The sequence below is a fragment of the Porites lutea genome, chromosome 5, assembly GCF_958299795.1.
Source record: "Porites lutea chromosome 5, jaPorLute2.1, whole genome shotgun sequence".
Lineage (NCBI taxonomy): Eukaryota > Metazoa > Cnidaria > Anthozoa > Scleractinia > Poritidae > Porites > Porites lutea.
In genome coordinates this window covers 18,097,092-18,111,605 of record NC_133205.1, presented here as the reverse complement: position 1 = coordinate 18,111,605, position 14,514 = coordinate 18,097,092, and the positions used below count along the sequence as shown (strand labels likewise).

Sequence of the window (14,514 nt, the reverse complement as noted above, 5' to 3'; positions counted from 1 at the left end):
ACAAAGCTTGCAAATAATACATGTAAATAAAAGGCCAGGCAAAATAAGCTAATAACTTACTTGCAATCCCGGGGGAGGGGGAGTCCCATATGGAAGGGGCGGGGATACTCGTCAGAAATTTTGAATTAAACCTCTAAAGGAGACCAGTCTGGGTGTGGCCCAACCCCTAAAAGCGATCATTTTAAACTTTGTTCACATGACTCGAGTAAATAAAACAAATTGAAAATATAGAATTTTTTAATATTTCTTCTAGTGCAACCCTAAAAGAGACCTTTGCGGCTAAATATCGTGGTGTTTTGCCCAGAACACCCTAAGTGAGACCAAAATCTGCAATTTACACCCCTAAACGACACGACGAGCATCCCCTCCCTTTTATATAGGAGTTATCCCCTCCCCCTCTTCGGCTTGCAGTTTTAGATTATGTTCAGTATAAAGGACACTGGCCAAGCTGCCATAAATTTTCAAAATAAAAAAAATAAATCTTTTAAGAAATTAGGGAATCTCAATGTATTGATGCTGGGCAAGGAACATGGTAGGCCTAGGCCCAGGGATAAAGGAGTTGTTTCCTTCTTGTACTTTTTGCATTGAGAACAGATCATTATAAACAGATCAAATGACAACTGAATTTTCTTGCTGTTTTTTCCTTTGTTAATTTGTTTGTCCCAGTTAACTGATAATTTTAGCCAAGAAAAAACAGCAAGAAAATTCAGTTGTCATTTGGCCATGTATTTCATTGTAACCAGAGACTTTTGGAAATCAATCTTTGCCTCATCGCTCTTCTCAAGGAGGGCATGTCAGTCTAAAAACAAAGACAACAAGAGATGAATAAATATCATCATTTGTGTATATCTAATATAAAGAAGTATTTTTAAAGCATTCCACTTTGTAAGAGTAAGTACCTGATGAAAATCTGGATTCCTTCCTCTGCTAAGGTGCTCTGCAAACTGGATGTAGTTAGGTTTTATTAGTTTTATACTTATGATGTTATTGAAAAAGAGTTTAATTCTTTCTTTTAAATGTTTTTTTTTTTAATGACACAGTTGATGCAAAAATTTTTCCTTCCCATGCAGGCAAACATTCCACAGTGATAGGTATTTTCTTGTAGTGGAACTACCTAATGGGAAGGAAATTTAAAAGACGCCATTAAGAAATATTTCCCACAAATACAAATGCTTCTTTTTTAAATTTAAACAAACAGTACTGTGGGCTAAAGAAGTTATATTTTCATTGCTGAAACATTTTTTTGTTACCTGCATAATTTAGTGCCAATTATTTTCCCGAGATCAACATAGATGTATAGCTGATTGTCAATTAATCTTACAAAGACCCTATATACTGAGTAAATTTTATTTGTTTTTAGTTTTGATACTTCTTATTATTACCTTGGGTATTTCATCCATCCAATCCCCTTCGTTGAAGCATCGTCCCTTTCTCATCATCTCTTCCTTTAGAAAGCACCTTCAACATAGCATTATACTATTAAAACATCTATAGATTTCAAATTGTGACAATAGCAGTCATACTTAAAGTTTATTGATATTTTGTTTAAAAAAGGTATAACACATTAGATATTCTCACCTGATATTCTTGAAGAAGGCAGGAGAAATAATTTGCTTCCCATCCCAGTATGAGATTGTTTTTTGTGTCACATCCACAACCTATGAATCAAGATAGATGTTTTAAAGTGTGAACACTACAGAATAAAGAAATATGATCATCATTACTAAATATAACTATCTATTGTTATGGGGATATTTTATTATCTTTCTCACATGAATCTTTGCAGGGCAGTCACATTTTTTGGTGTCTTGGACTATAAACTGGTGCTTGATGTGGTGGTAGCTATGATCAGGAACATTCTCCTGAAACAGTTATGATAATATCTAATTGATTAGAAAAATATTACCAACTTACTTGATTTCCTGTCTGGAATTTTTGAAAGGGAAAATGAACTACAAAAGTGTGTATGAAGTACCAGTAAGTGGATGGGATGGGTATGTTAAGAGAAGAGGGTCCTGCACTGTCCAATATTTCCATTGAGCCATCAAACTATTTTCTCTTTTCCTATGGCTTGAGTATTAGTAGCAATATATATCTGTCTGATTTCATTAAAACGTGGGCACTAGGTTTTTGCCTGCAGTCCGGTGTCCAAAAAAAAAGGGGCTGCCCTAACAGTGGGTGGGTGGCTCAGGCCAGGGGCACAAAACTAGTAGGGTAGGAGGGGGCTGTTTGACACAACCCCTCCAGTAGTGTTCAGTAGAGGTTTTGACTGGCAACTACCTTTTTCTTAATTTGCCCTAGCCAGCTGAATCAGGCCTCTGCTGAGAATGATTATCATGATAATTGCAGAGCTCAGTGGGAGGTGTGGACAGTCACCCATTGTCCTGCTGGGTGGGGAGGGTCAAGTCAAAGTCTTGGTACCAAGGACACACTTAGCATAGGACCTGTAGGGCTCCGACCTGTAGACACTCACTAAAGCCATGTTTTCATAAATTCAGTCAGATATCAAACACTTGGAAAAGGAATTTGTTGGTGAAGAACATACAATATGTTTTATTTCTTTGAGGGTGTAAAGGTTTGGGATTGGAGTATGGGGCAAGGTAAAGTTCGGACATGCATTATAGACCCGCTGTATATATGTTAGTAATTTTATCTTGCTTAAACCAAGGATCCTCTTGTGCAATATAGGTGGAGGGTACTTCCCTCAAACCATAAGGGGGTGCTATGCAGAAAGACCTTAACTACTGGAAGGCTTTTGTCTGACATCTCCCCTTATGCCACTTGGTCAAGTACCCTCCCCTGGATTGTGCTGGTGCTTACATCCTCTTGCATTTTCTTTTTAGCTTGTTTTCGTTTTAGTGCCTTGTTTCGGTCCGGTCCATTTTGGCATTCAAGGATCTTTACACCAACAATTTGAAATGGAATACCATCATACCTCAGACTGCAGCCTGCCGTTTCCTGCGAGTCAGCCCATTGAATTTTGTGATTTTTGGGCTTTTGAGTCTTTCCTTTCTGGCCTGGATTAAAGAATAACGATGGTCGACAAACGTGATTCTTAAACTGTAAACTCATGGAAATTAAAAATGAGGACACTTGTACAAAATGCTTACCATTGTTGGAAAATCCCCCTGTCTGTTTAAAAATCATGAAATGGGTAGTAGTGGCAATTTCATACGCTTTAATAAGCTCCTCTGCTCTTTTTTTTGTCCTCTACGTATCCCCGCCGAATAAGGATCGAAAGCGACTTAGAATAAAGATTCCCACGGTGTATGGGCTGTTTCTTCTCCCACCATTGTCCTTCTCAGAGGACAATTCTCTCAGAAAATTTTAGATTTCGCGCCAAATGTTGACACCTGGGCCGAGTTGTTCAAAGCTGGGTTAAGATAACCCAGGAATAGTGCGAGATTTGAATTCAGATTTGAAAGCTTAAAAAGCATTTCAGTTTTAATTCTTTTTGTCTACAAGTTGATAATTGGAAGCTTTAAAAATAACAGAGAAAATTATCCGAGAAAATGCTTTTGAACACACAAAAAAAGAAACCTGGGTTACATTTAACCCCAGGTTAAGTGCTAATCGGCCTTCGAACAACTAGCTAATAACTGGGCCCTGATTGTTAACACTGGAAAAAATAACAGATTCCCATTTTTGAATATTTTAGGGTATTTAAAGAATACCCACAAAAATCCCAAATTTGGAAGAGTGAGACAAGTCCCAACCAGGGAACTTGGTTGGGAATTACCTTGTTGGGACTTGTCTCACTTTGCCAAATTTGGGATTTTTGTGGAAATTCTTCAAATATCCTAAAATATCCAATATTGGGAATCTGTTATTTTTTCCTGTGCATAAAGTAGAACTTTACTAATAATTTTCCGAACTTTTTAAACTTTCTAAGCTGAAAGTCGAAAAAGCTGAAATACAACTGTTTGAGACTCTAAGGACAGCAATAAACACACTCTTGCTCGATTTATTTTATTCAGGTTGTTTTTAACATTTTTATTGAATTTTTTTTTTTCAGAACCACTGCAGAGATCCGGCTTGGTTTCGGTCGATGTTAGTATTTCGTGGCGTGTCAGGAGTAAATAAAATCGACCGAAACCAGCCTCAGCTAAGTTCCTCGGAAAGACCATAAGCCACGTAATTCGGCGCAATACTGCTGAGTCTGTAGTAGATTTAACAGTTTTTAGTAATATAAACTGTTAATGTCAAAAATTGACCCTTTTTTTTTTTTAACTCAAATTAACATTCTCGCAGCGATCGATCAAATGGGAAGTCGGAGGGTTCATTTTGTAAGACGCCGCTGCATATCGATGACTCATCTGGTTTAGGTCGATGTTATCTAGTGCCTCTTCCGGTAAGAGGTTGTGTCACGCAATTTCAGGTTGCGCACAGATGACGTCACAAAATCGTGGCCCTACCGAGAGTCAGACAAACATGGGCCTTTTAAACGCCGAGTCTCGATACCTTACAGCAGTAAATGTTTTCAAAGACCTATATCACCCGGTAGTCTGATATTTACGAAAATTCTCATGGAAATCTTGTAAGAAAATTTGATATTTGTTTAGAAACTTCGATTTCTCTGCCGAAGTAGAAAGAGTCATCGTATTTGTACCAGATATTCGATAAGTTCAGATTTTCGTGAAAAACCGAGACAATATTTCAGACTGCCGGGCTGTTGCAGCCTAGTATTCTGAAAACCGTCCCCCGGATTCGAGATTCGAATATGCTTAAGCTCGGAGAATTCGTTTATTCAAGACCAAACCTTTTTTTAGAATTGCTTTTGCAACAAATGCAAATAATTTTTTGGAATATCCTTTGATAACGGACCCCGGGGGGGCGGGGTACTCCCTATAATGGCCTATACAGGGAGGCTCCTGCCGAAAAGGGTACCTTTTTCTGGCTTCAGGTATATGCAATGGTAGGGATTTTAATCTTTGAAGTATATGAAAGGGTAGGGAAATCTGTCATTTGGGTCTGTGGAAAGGGCCCACAGGGTCGAACAGACGAATTTTATGGCTTTACAGAGTTGGGAAAACATTCTAAGGAACATCAAAAATGTCGGCAATTTTGTAACTTGCACCGATGGCCACAAGGGTGGATTTAAAATGTGACGTTTGTGTTCTAGCATGGAAACGAGGCTGGAGCTTAAAGTACCTGAAAAACATCTTTAATGACAACAGATTGTTATCAGAATTACTCCTATAACACATAACAGTGTATCTGACTTGAAAACGTATCTGTTAACCAATTAATGTGGTCACGTGACCACAATTGCGTGGAAACGAGGCTCCACTTTAGAGTACTTGAAAACCATCTTCAATGACAACAGATTGTAATAGAAGTACTCTGATAACACATAATAGTGTATCTGACTTGACAACATACGGTATCTGTTAAGCAGTTAAACTGGTCACGTCACTGCGGTAGCATGGAAACGAGGCTTGAGCTTAAAACTCTGTTTGGCAACCACTAATAGCACGTAGTCAATCCAAAAAAAAAAAAAATAATAAAACACCTATTAGAGTGCCTTTCAGGTTATATAGAACCGGCCAAGCTTTTAGAGAATCCTGGAAACGAGGCTGCATCATAAAAATTCCTTAAGCTTGTTTAAAGATAAGTTCCAATAGGCCATTTGCAGGATGGCGTCATTTTACTACTACGACCAGAATTCTTTTCGTTTTTCCTTTCATTTGTAAATTTGGTAGCCCCAGTGAGGTTTAACTAACAAAAGCCTTAATTTGCGCAAGAAAGCAAAACCCTGAAGGATCCTGGTCATAGTAGTAAAATGACGCCATCATGCAAATGGCCTACGACCTACACAAAACAATGAAAGTGGGATTTCCTCACTACCAGGGCCAGACATTCATGCCAAGATGTTCTAGTTATCACCCTCCTCCTCGAAGTCATCGTCATTAACATTATCATCATGGTTAGAGTTTTCTTAATCCCTGTCAGCAATGTTATCACAAAGCTCATCTCTACCATTAATGCAGCTGCAAAGATCACTGCATTTACTGCTGGCCTTTCAAGACTGAGATCAATCTCTTTAGCACAGCCCGGCTTAACTGGATGGGGAACTGCGTCTGCTGCCGGTTGTAGTCATGTCATTACTGGAACCCATTCACCTTTAAAGAAACCCAGTTTCTACTTAGCTTCATTGTCACAAAGTCTTAAATACGTTGGTTTAATATCCAAGTAAAATACCTTTGTCCATTTAACTTCCAAAGGAGATATCATTGTTTACAAACATTACTCAAATTTGTAACGAGGAAAACAAAAGAACCAATGCGCTTCTGGTTAGCGTTATCATGTAATATCAAAAGGTGACTTCAGTTTGATTATCACTGTAGGTTTGGGTGACGGCAGCTCTGGGGTTGGCACCTTGTAATCGGGTCATATCATCGTCTGGTAATGTGCTCGCAATTTGGCCTCTTTCAATTTTTTGGAGGAAGTCTTTCAGACTGGCCTTCCCTCTTTCGGGTAGATCGGTAATCACCTCAGCAGTTCTTTCACACTAGAAATGCAAGTCTTTGGCTGCTACAGCTGGCAGACTAACTTCTCAATTACAGCAACAGCTCTTGATGTAGGCTGCGCAGTTGTCCCCAGATCCGCAAGTGCAATAGACGGCATCTTCTTCAGCTTCAAGAAATGCTTTCGAACAGGCCAGCTTTCCTCTACACGCGAAGCTTCCTGATATAGTATCTGTTCCACTGCTCCACTGTCTTTATCTTTAAGGAGATTGCCCCATCCCACCTAAAAAACTATTACTGTCACTTTTACTACTGACAGCGATGAAACTGCTATTATAAAAACTGGCATACAAATCCTCCTTAGTGTAACCTTCGATGTTTCTTCCTGTATCAAGCTTTTCAAGAATGTCCAGTAAGGTGCTCTTTAAGGAACCGTGAAGCATAGTACCATCCGCGGCAAACATCGACCTTGGCACGATTGACAACTCCTACTGCCCAACAGCAAACTTGATGTCACCCTCAGGGCTTACCTTACAAGCCTGATATACTCATAGCAACATGGAGCGATTCGCCAGCAGAAAATGTACTAACGTTGTGTAGAGTTTCTCGGATCCTCCTCCTCCTTATTTCCGGAGGGAAGGGTACTTCCTCATATGGCCTATACACAGCCGTATACAGGGATGTTCCGCTCGATAAGGCATTGTTTGTGTGACGTCAGGATTTTAATTCACCTGTGGAAAGTGTAAAACGGCAAACTGATCCTTACGGCAAGGCGATGAAGAAGTAAAAAAGGAATAAACCAAAAAATGTATATTTCAACAAATTTGCCCAACATTTCGGTTTGAAAGACAAACCATCTTCAGGGGCTAAAAGAAAGGGCCAGCCCTTAAAGAACGTTTGTCTTTCAAACCGAAACATTGGGAAAATTCGTTTAAATATATATTTTTTGTTTTATTCTTTTGTTTACTTCTCCATACACTTGCCGTTAGGATCTGTTTGCCGTTTTATATAAAAGTTATTATGGTACTGATCCAGGTCTACAACGGGGAGATCCGGCACCACTCGATGTTTTGTCGCAGTAAACTTTCTGATATTTTATATTTTAATTCACCCGCTAGCAAAGGTCTCGCATATCGTGAACATTGTCCCCTCGTCCACCAGGTGTGCAGGTAACTTGAACCGCAAGGCCAGGATCGCTAAGGTCAGATTTCCAACGGCCATGCACGGAACTTCGTGGCAAAGCATCGTCGACGGTCTTCGATGGAAAAGAGTCCTTAGTTATCATGAGTTATGCGAGCTGAAATTTGCGCTCTGTGATCGCTTTGGTCCAATGGAGGGAAGCAGTAGTTGGAGGAGGATTGTAACCTGCCCTGGGTTAAATCTAGAGGCGATTTAAGTACTTGGAGTGAACTTACAGCTGATTTCCTGTGGTTGATACGTGAGAACTCCGATCGAGCAAGTAACCAACCTTGGGTAATACAGTGGAACCCCGCTATAACGAAGTGTCACGGTACCGAAAAAAATGTTCGTTATACCGGGGTCTTCGTTATAGCGAAGACCCCGTTATATAACAATTATTCACCGAAGTGGAGGTGGCTAGTCCTGGATATTTACCGAACTGCGAAGCAGTGAGGTAAATATCCACGACTAGCCACCGACACTGAGGTGAATAATTGTTTTAGTCTAAAACAGTGAGATAATTGAGCACAAAAACGACGATTTTTAACTCAAATACTGTTGCCAACGATTACAATTTTGGCGCGTAATGACCGGGCGGCCGCGGCCGTCGCTTTTTCTTGCCGGCAACTAAAACTTTTGAAGGCATTTGTTTAGCTCTTGCGGGGAAATTTCTTCAAAAGGAGTTGTGAATTCTTTTTGTATTTAAAATCATTCTATAAAAAAAGATTATTAAGTTTAGTTTTAAGCTTATTTATGAACAACTCAACTAAATAAAGTAAGCAAGAGTTAAGCTTCATTTGCATTTGTAAACAAAAAACTTTTTCACCGGTTTTATCGATAAATTCGTGTCAAAAAGACAAAGCTTTACCTGTTAAAACTTCCAATCCGAACTTAGTCACCTTCTTCGTGTATTTCGGAAACAGCTTGCTTTATCAGTTGTGAAATTTCTTTGTTTGTTTACGGCAGCAAACCGGGAAGGCATTTTGCTTGCAACTTACACGAGTTTGGCGTCGCTCGCTCCGAGGAACTGGAGGTGAATCAGTGAATAGTGCAGGATATTCACTGATTGAGTAGCCAATCAGTGCGCCCGAAAAACACTATCCACTGTTTTAGTATATACTAAAACGAATTATCCGGTCAACAACAGAAATATTCGTTATAGCGGGGTAATTTAAAATTACCAAAAATTCAATACTACACGTAGAAATCATTACTTTTATTCATTTTATATTGTAAACTATAAGTACAACGGTTGTCAATCGAGACATAAAATTCAAGAACATTTTCAATTTAAAACTTTAAAATTCAGAAGTAACAGTAACATCCGAGGGAAATCATCGATGTCGTTTCCTGTAGTAATCATCTCGATTTGTCTCTACCCAAAAAACGTTCATCGTTTTACTTAAAAAAATACATCAATGGAAGCAACAACTTATTCCTTTCGATCTTGTATTCGAGGCTACCATGTGTATAAGGATATATGGGATTCAGTTGTTGGTGAAGTTCTGGATTGCGAGGTAAGACGTGTTTAACAATGTCAAATGTAGAGAACAGAACGTTGGCGATAAAAACAAACCCCTTAGTTCTTTGAAAATTTGGCGTTACAGTATTGATGAATGAATTGATCTCCGCAACACGCGTGTTTTTTTACGCAGCACGAGCCTGATAACCCACACGACACCCATGCTGTTGCCGTTAAACGGGTTCAAGATCAAGGAGGCATGCAGCAGATCGTAGGTCATGTGCCATTGACACTGTCACGTGTATTTCACTTGTTCTTAAAACACGGAGGACAAATCTCAGTGGAAGTGACTGGTAAACGGAGAAACAAGGGCATTGGACTAGAAATTCCGGCTACTTATTTGTTTTATCACAAGAAGCCTTCGAAAGTGAAGAAGTTAATAGAATTAATAAGAGACAAAGAAGAGAGCAGAAGTTAATTGATGTCGAAATACTGTATAACGCCAATGTCTATGACATAATAAGCCGTTGACTGATAGGTTGCTGTCAAAGGATTTGTTGACTGTTGATCTGTACAGCGTTTTATCTTCTGTCGCGTGTTGAGAAAACCGGAATAAAGCAAGCTGTGAATTCTACTCTACGCTCAAATCTGTCGTTGTTACTGACTGCGACCGAGCAACAGGACAAAATATTCGTTATAGCGAGGTAAATTGTACGTTGGGACCGTCAAAATCTTTCGTTATAGCGGGGATTTCGTTATAGCGGGGTTCGTTATAGCGGGGTTCGTTTCAACATATTTTACTGTAAATCTGCCGGGCTTTCAAATGTTGTTCTTTATAACGGGGTCTTCGTTATAGCGAGGTTCGTTATAGCGGGGTTCCACTGTACCAATAAGTCTATTCTGAGTTGTTTATGTCCTGATAATGTCAAATTGCATATTTTGTAAATTTGGGGAAATTTCGTAAGTTTCCACTAGCTTCCACAAAAGTTGTACGACATTTTAACTTCCAATCTCGTTTCCGTGCTATAATGGTCACGTGAACAGTTTAATTTCTTACCAGATACGTTTTCAAGTCAGATAAATCATTATGTGTTAAATGAATAATTCTGGTAGCAATCTGTTGTCATTAACGATTGTTTTCATGTACTTTAAGTCCCAGCCTCGTTTCCATGCTAGAAGATAAACGTCACATTTTAAATCCACCCTTGTCGCCATCGGTACAAGTTACAAAATTGCAGACATCATTTTTTATGTTCCTTAGAGCCCCCGTAACACATCTAGATAGGTGGCTTGCTTTTTTCACAAAAATCCCACGGAACTTTATTTCTTGACATATGCTCCCAGAGTAATTTACAGCAGTTAAAAGGGATGCAAAGTTCTAAACGAGGTATATGAAGGTGGTACCATTTGTCAATAGAAGGTATACGATCGGGGTACCTTTTTCGTGAAAAATGGTATATAAAAGGGTAAGGGGTTTGGAGCTCGGGGCGGAACCTCCCCGTATAAAAATTTATTGAGTATCCCCCCCGGCTAACTGACTAAGTGCATCACGCCGGTGAAGTGTTGAAAACAATGAGATTTCACTATATGCCTAAAGTCGACGGTTGAGTCTACTTCGAACCCAAGGCAATGTTTGAAATCGCTTGAGATATTTAAAGAAACATTTTATGTTTTTAATTCTTTAAAAATATTTCCCGGCTGCCTAGTCATTCCAAAACAAAACACAGCGTAATTTGCTTTTTTTTTTTCGGATTCCTCGCATTTGTTATGGGACTCAGATCACTTTTCAGAGATCCTTGAGTCCCTGTTACATTCTTCCCAGCTGCTACGCTAGCTGTTTACCATTTCCCGATAAAAATACGAGGAATAAAAATTGTTTTGACTCAACACTCTGTAAACGCGCATACAAAGCCTTTCAAGCCGTGAGAAGCAAAGACTGTCTGAGCTTGTCAGAGTCATACGGGGGGTCTCATCTGACGTAAATTATTTTTAGAATATGTACGCAGCGAGCCGATTTTCATTTGAATCCCTGCTCAACTTAACGGGAACAATATATTATTGATCTGTAATTCTGAGAAGTTTTGGTGTAGTATCGAACTCGGCCAAGCGCGATGCAAACGGATTTTTCAAGGCTCTCTTGCTCTCCTCGCATCTTCTGGTACATGCGCAGTAACCGGATACTGTTCCTTAAATGTTAAGAGGGTTGCACAACAATACCGAGGCGCATATTTCGAGCCAAGCCTGGCTTTCCTTTTGATCGCTGAAAAAAAGAAAAAGTTCGGTGATCGTAGCGATCATATGGAAACCACTCTCCAGCGATCGTAGCGACCCACTGAGATAGGACTTTCAGCGATCGTTGGCGCTGCTATCGCGTTTTTTTTTTTCAGCGATCGTATGGAAACAGGGCTTTAGGCTACCTTGCAAAAATAAAAATGACGACAGAACCCGCCAGCACTGAAGATCCCAGTCACGCCACGTCAACTGAGATCAGTAGGCCCTCAGCTCCGGCGAAAGCCTACAAACCTCAGTCATCACTGCATAGACCGTTTCCTCTCCACTGTTAGCACGGCGCTGCCGAGCCGAGCCAGCGGTGCACCAATACCGACTCGACTAATAACTGCATGGGGTTAGTTTGGTATTTATTTGTGAGACATCCGCCGACACCTCACTTATGGTAGCCTAACTAAATTAATTATTAACAGTTACAGAAAACACATAGTAATTACAACAAAGACAAGCTCAAATATATAAAAACTCGATCAGTTGTAGGAATAGTGGCGGGACGAGAAGTGTGGCAATTTACATTTGGTTAATTGGTCAAGCTCGACCTCAAAGCTCTTCTCCACATGACGACCATTCCCAAAACCGTAAGTACTGGGGTCGAGAATGGTTAGTTGGTACGAAATACAGAAACGCATGCGCATCTGGGGCCAGTTGCAAAAATCTGCAAGTCGCACGTAGACGCTAGGGTCTGTTTTAAAGTCCAGTCAAACTCTGTATTTCAACGCTAGACGTTAGGCTGACCCCTAACCATTAAAATTAACAGGAGACAGACCGCAAATTGTTGTTGCTCAAAATACCTATAAGTTGGAACTGATCATCAATAGGATTCCTAAAATGTGTGCAATGCCACGATTAGTTTCAACTCCATTAAATCCTATACCAAATGAAGAACATTTTAGGAGGAGCCACCTACAATGTGAGCACTGACAAGGCATATGAATAGGAAAACAGCCCACACACAACCTACACCAACTGAAAGGATACTAAATTAAGGTGGGTCCGTCATTAAACATTTAGCCGACAAACTTTTAATCATAACGTTTACGTTTTTAACGCGATGGTTGGGAAACCAGATATCATCCGGCAATAGTATGAAATATTCCGATTTTATTGATGGTAAATATTTTTGGCGAAATTAGCGCTTTAAAGGGCCGTACTGTTCATTGAAAATCGCTTCCAGTAAAACATTGCTGACTTTTGACTGAAATTTGTGGTATCGGCTTCTATTGATATAATAAATACGCCAGAGAAATTTCCAGGGAAATCGTTGGAGCAGAAGTCCGTAACTAGAACGTCGACCACAATTCAGCTGTTGAATTGTTCTGGAATTTCGAAAATAAATTGCCCAGAGGTAGAACGGACGAGCCACCAGTTAGAAATTTTGGGACAAGTAGTTCCATTATTTGGTAATTCTTAATTCTTACTGAATTTACAACAAAATCGTGAAAACGGAGTTGACAAATCCCGAAAAACTGTCAAACAACGCCCTCATTATGTGATGGCGTTTATTTACATATATTACTGTCCTTTTTTATTCAACTGACTTGGTAATCGCTAAAGCAACTATCCCCTCATGTAGGGTCGGTACATAGTATACCTCGATGTTTCACGTCTCGGTGTTTCCCACCTCTAATCGCCTCCCCTTCAGGAGATAGCTGTCAAAAGTTGATCCTCTCTACAACGGCCACCTTGGGGTTAGAAGCAAGTGGCCATTGTAAGGAAGTGGCCGTTGGTGGAAGTTCGAAGTATTACCAATATCGAAATAAAATCAACAAAAGAATTTTCGAACAAGTCTCACTGATAGTTTTCAAGCACGGGCCTGCTTGAAAATTTTCGTCGCGCCTTTTTTCCCGACCCAACTGACTGACCCTGGGTCTCTGAGGATGACTGATAGCGTAAAGTCGCAGTTTTTACAAAAAAAACCCGCTGGGTTAATACTGCACATAAAACTGGATTTACTACATTTCTTTTGGAAGCACATTCTTTATTTGAAATGAGTGAAATGACAGATTTGTAGCATATCCAACTCCCATGCAAGTGCTGCCACAGTTTGAAAGGTGACTTCAAATCAATCGATGCATTATTAAAGAAAATGTCTTGCCTTCCAAGAAGACATACAGAGAGCGAAATGAAAAGGAATTGTTCACACAAATGTCGTTTTCCTCCTTTTCAGAATTGTTTTGACGATGTTACTTTACAACGTCTCTGCGGGGCCGGTTAAACGAGGTTTATATAACTTAAGTCGCGGTTTGACAAATCTTTGGACCTCCAGATCTCTTCCTTAGTGCATTATTTAAAGAAGATAAATGCTTTTCTAGTCTACACTATATGCTTTCATAAAAAAGTTCACAATAAACGGTGTTTAGATGAAACCGTTGGGCAAATTAAAAAGGGCTTAGAACGCAGTCTTGTTAAACACTGGCTAAATTAGGCTAAAATAACTGGCCCTCTGTTTCTAAGATCCCGCCACAAGAGAGCGTTTTCACATGACGCACGGCCGCTATATTGGTGTCCCAAAAAATAAAAAGGCGGCCGCGTTGGTGTTCCAACCCAGTCCTGTGGGAGTTAAACCTTCTTCTTTTGTAAACACTTTATTCTGTTCTAATGAATTTGAAAAGCTGCTGGCCAGGTGAAGACGCATACATTTCATACCACTTTGGCCTTGCTATTCACATTAGAAAGAAAATGGCGTAAGTGCATGAAAATGAAATTTTAGGCAAACACTCTCGAAACTGTACATTTTTTAAAAAAACTAGATGGACAATAATGAAGCTTTTCGAAAAACGCTGGCTTCATGGCTACTCATTCATAACCCGGCTGGTGTAAAACGAAGCAACAATAAGGGAAATCGAAAACAGCACGTCTGTCCGACGAACATAAGCGTGCCTCGTACCTGGCATATTTTTCGATAGTTTCATGTACACGGTTAAACACGATGTGAAAACGCTGGTGTAAACTCAAAACATCTAACCCGGCTGGTTAGCGTGTGATTAACCTTTGCATGATTAATTATTCTACATCGTAATTCTGTCCGTCGATGATCTGTTTTTCACAAATGCAATAACGAACAGTAACATGCTAATACGTTAACAACTATTTACATCGTTCCACATAATGAGCTAT

At 39.7% G+C, this 14,514-nt stretch overlaps 2 long non-coding RNA genes across 2 annotated transcripts; one reads left to right on the top strand and one right to left on the bottom strand.

The window, feature by feature from the left end:
- Nucleotides 1–921: 921 nt before the first annotated feature.
- Nucleotides 922–2,387, bottom strand: LOC140937491 (uncharacterized). The gene is made up of 4 exons (XR_012165477.1): nt 2,281–2,387; nt 1,579–1,658; nt 1,383–1,458; nt 922–944 (listed from the first exon to the last, which is right to left on the bottom strand). It is a non-coding gene; the product is annotated as an uncharacterized lncRNA (long non-coding RNA).
- A 6,684-nt stretch (nt 2,388–9,071) lies between these two features.
- Nucleotides 9,072–9,747, top strand: LOC140937494 (uncharacterized). The gene is made up of 2 exons (XR_012165480.1): nt 9,072–9,163; nt 9,302–9,747. It is a non-coding gene; the product is annotated as an uncharacterized lncRNA (long non-coding RNA).
- Nucleotides 9,748–14,514: the final 4,767 nt, after the last annotated feature.